Below are 4,649 nucleotides of genomic sequence, written 5' to 3'. Positions count from 1 at the left end.
AATTATCATATGGTTTCACTTATTTGTGGAGCATAAGAAATAACAGGGAGGACATGGGAGATGGAGAAGAGAAGGGAGTTGAGAGAAATTGGAGGGGGAGATGAACCATGAGAGACTATGGACTCTGAAAAACGATCTGAGGGTTTTGAAGTGGCGGGGGTGGGAGGTTGGTGGGTATTATGGAGGGCATGTATTGCATGGAGCACTGGGTGTGGTGCATAAACAATGAATTCCGTTACACTGAAAAGAAATTAAATTAAATAAAAAAAATTAAAATTTTTTTTCTGATCCATAAACATAGCTTTCATTTATTTGTGCCTCCCAATTTTTTTGAGGGTTATTAATACATAAGGACATTGTATGTCATTTTTTTTGCATCTATTGAGGTGATCCCATGTTGGATATATAAATGTTTATAATTGTTACACTTCTTGATGGATTGTCCCCTTTATGACTATACATGCCCACCTTTTTCTCTTTTTACAGTCTTGTTTTAAAGTCTAGTTTGTCTGATATAAGTATTGGTAATCTGTCTTTCTTTTAACATCCATTTGCATGATAAGTGTTTCTCCATCCTCTCACTTTTGGTCTGTGCTTGTCTTTGGATCTAAAATGAGACTGTTACAAAATTAAAAAAATAAATAAATAAAATAAAAAAAAAATAAAATAAAATGAGACTGTTGTAGGCTGCATGTACATGGGGCTTGTTTTTTTTTTTTTAATTCCATTCTGATACCCTATGTCTTTTGATTGAAGCATTTCTTTCATTTACATTCCATATAATTATTGATAGATATTGCCATTTTATTATTCTTTTGTCATTTCTGGAGATTTTCTCCGATCCTTTCTTGTCTTTGTCTCTTTTGGTCTCTCCTTGCAACTCAAAGTTTCCCTTCTAATATTTTTTACAGGGTTGGTTTAGTGGTCATGATCTTCCATAGTTTTGTTTGTCTGGGAAGCTCTTTATCTCTCCTTCTATTCTGAATGAGAGCGTTCCTGGATAGAATATTCTTGGCGGCAGATTTTTCCCTTTCAACACTTTGAATATATCATGCCATTGCCTTCTGGCTTGCAACACTTTTGTCTAAAAATCTCCAGCTAGTCTTACAAATTTTCTTTTATAAGTTAAGGACTTATTTTTTCTTGTTGCTTAAGACTTTTTCTTTATCACTATATTTTGCAAATTTAATTACAATATGTCTTGGTGTTGGCCTGGTTTTATATATTTTGATGAGTGTTCTCTGTACCTCCTGGATCTGTATGTCAGTGTCCTTCTCCAGATTAGGGAAGTGCTCAGCTATTATTTATTCAAATAAATTTTCTGCCTCTTTTTTTTTTTTCTTCTTCTTCTTCTGGGATTTCTGTAATACAAATGCTAACACATTTAATGGAGTCACTGAGTTCCCTGTCTATTCTTATTTTGCTAATTATTTTTTCTCTCTTTTGTTCAGTTTGATTATTTTCCTTTACTCTCTCTTCCAGGTCATTAATTTATTTCTCTACTTCTTCCAGCCTAATGTTCATTCATCAAGTGTGTTTCTCATTTCTTTTTTTTTTTTTTTTTTACTATTATCATTAGTGCAAACTGCTTTTTTTTTTTTTTTTTTTTTTATTTTTTTTTTTTTTTTATAAACATATATTTTTATCCCCAGGCATACAGGTCTGTGAATCGCCAGGTTTACACACTTCACAGCACTCACCAAAACACATACCCTCCCCAATGTCCATAACCCCACCTTTTGTTTTGTTTTTAAGTCTCATTTCCTATATCTAGCCCTTCATTTATGCCATGTTATTCATTACTTCTGTGTTAAGGTTCTCCCTCGTGTCTTCTGCTCTTTTCTCAAGTCCAGTGAGTATTCTTATGATCATTACTTTAAATTCTCTATTAAGCATATTGCTTATATACTTTCTACTTAGATCTCTGGCTGTGGCCTTGTATTGTTCTTTCATTTGGGATAAATTTCTGTGTTCTCGTTTTTCTAAGCCTTGGTGCATTTTTCTGTTTTTCTGTTTGTCACTTATATCTCTGGTTCTTGATAGTAATGGCCTTATGAAGGAGAGGCTCTACAGTGTCCTTTTGTATAATGTCCCATTCCCCAGGGCCTGACACTTCTGGGAGTATCACCAATGTGTGTTGCATGTGCTCTACTCTTTTGTTCTGGCTGCCTTATCTTTCAGGCCAGTTGTCTGTAACAGGCTCTGTCTATTGTGAGCAGTGTTTGGTCCCTGGACTGAGTGTGACATGTTTTAACTGGGTGTGCTCAGGTCTGCTTGTGAAATGAGACCTATCAGCACTGCTGTGGGAACTGAGGCTCTACATTACTCCTGTCTTGGGAGATGTGGTGTGAGCAGGTGGTATTCTGGGATAGGAAGCCTGCTTCACTGGGACTGAGGCAAGCATTAAAAAGAGGGTCAGTTCCACCAGAGCATGGGGTACAGGGCTTGGTGTAAACAAGTTAGGTAGCAAGTATTGGTGCTGTTCCTGTAGGTGATCTTGTGTTGATGCTATGGGTCAGAGGGAAATTGTCAGTTTCTTTGTTCCATGAATGTTATCTCTCTGAAGTGTGTTCCCAGAAGAGTGAATAACCTTGCTACTGTGTGCTCCAGTTGCTCTTCAGATAACTATTTTCATGCTTTGTGTTCACAGGTTGCCTTTCTCTCCAAGAACAACACAATTGCCTGTGGGCTTTATCACACCCAAGCCCACTGACCTTTAAAACTCCAGGTTTAAGCCCCCTGTTTGCAAGAACTCACAAAATTCAGCTCTTCTGACTTTCCAAGCCAGTTGCTATAGTGATTTGTTTTCCCCATGTCCTCCTCGGTATGCTTGTCTGTCTCTCACCCTTCTACACAACCATGGCTCCCTCCCCACCACAATAGAATGATCTGTTCTTCTCCCAAACTGAGTCTTCACAATTACTACCTTCTTCAATGTGGTCTTTTCTCTATTTTTATTTATGTAGTTTCTTGTGTCACTCTTCAGGTCAATTTCTGGGGTATTTTCAATGATTTGGTAGTTATCTAGTTGTGTTCATGGAGTGAGGTGAGCCTAGGGTCCTCCTACTCCACTGCCATCTTTCAACCTTTCCACTTAGACCCTGTTTTATATCTTGCCTTTTATTTATTTTTATTTTATTATGTTCATCACCATATAGTACATTGTTAGTTTTTGATGTAGTGTTTCATGATTCATTGCTTGCATATAACACCCAGTGCTCCATGCAATACATGCCCTCCTTAATAACCATCACTGGGCTAACTCATCCACCCACCCCCTCCCTGCTAAAACCTTCTCCATGCTATTCCTTATGTTTCACATATAAGTGAAACCATATGATAATTGTCTTTCTCTATTTGACTTATTTCATGTAGCATAATCCCCTCCAGTCCCATCCATGTCAATGCAAATGATGGGTATTCATCCTTTCTGATGGCTGAGTAATATTCCATTGTATATATGGGCCACATCTTCTTTATCCACTCATCTATTGAAGGGCATCTTGGCTCCTTCCAGTTTGGCTATTGTGGACACTGCTGCTATAAACATTGCAGTGAATGTGGCCCTTCTTTTCACTACATCTGTATCTTTGGGGTAAATAAATGGATCTTATATTTTCAAAAGTTAATGATTAGCTAATGTCTGAGATTACTTTACTTTTATAAATAAAAAACTGATATTTGAATAGAAGAAAGGATAATTTTTTTAAAGATAGCAATACAATTTTTTTTTATTACACACCTCTTTATCATATCAAACTTGACTGGATCTAACTCTTTAGATCTGTGTTTTGTGGGTGACAGAGGGGGGAGAAAATCCTTGTTCTTGCCCTTACTGAAGTGGCCATTTTTGTTCAGAGTTCCAGATATCATCCCTAAATTTGAAAATCTACTAAATCTACTTAAGAAAGAAGTGGCACATTTTAAGTGTAAGAACAAACTGCCTAATCTAAGTAGTATTCACAAGGGCCCTTCAGGAATAACAACTGATGATAACAGTTCATAAAATCTTACTAAGACAAGTAAAAGAAAAAGAACCAGTTCAGCATGTCACATAAATGTAAGCTCTGATAATTTGGAATACAATTTTAAAAGATTATCTTTTTATTTTTTTTAAATTATGTTCAGTTAGTCACCGTATCATTAGTTTTTGATGTAGTGTTCAATGATTCATTAGTTACGTATAACACCCAGTGCTCTTCACAGCACATGACTTCCTCAATACCCATTAAGTAGCAAATGTCAAAATGTTTAAATAATGAGAGTCATTCTGAATTATACTAAGCATTATCATTGATAGTTACTTCTCTATTGACCAAAAAGGAGAGGAAAAAATAAAATAGGGTAGGTTGAAATCTTGACAAATAAGCCATAATAATTATTTAAATTATCAATATCAATATACCACTAAGATTTTATATTTTCAATGCCAGCTTTACTAAAACAAGAAATGTTAGAGACTACTTAATTGAAGATGAAATCAATAGATTGCTCTTTCTGAAATCAACAAATGGTTAATTTCACAGGCATTCACAGTCTCCAAAGAATTAAATGAAAATAATCCATATGTTTGCTCTTAGTTTATCATTTTGATGCTGACAAATGTATGTAAAACTTCTCTAGGGAAAGCATAACACTAGAGATTTTCT

The sequence above is a fragment of the Mustela nigripes genome, chromosome X (genome assembly GCF_022355385.1).
Source record: "Mustela nigripes isolate SB6536 chromosome X, MUSNIG.SB6536, whole genome shotgun sequence".
NCBI lineage: Eukaryota > Metazoa > Chordata > Mammalia > Carnivora > Mustelidae > Mustela > Mustela nigripes.
Note: the sequence above shows the minus strand (reverse complement) of the source record.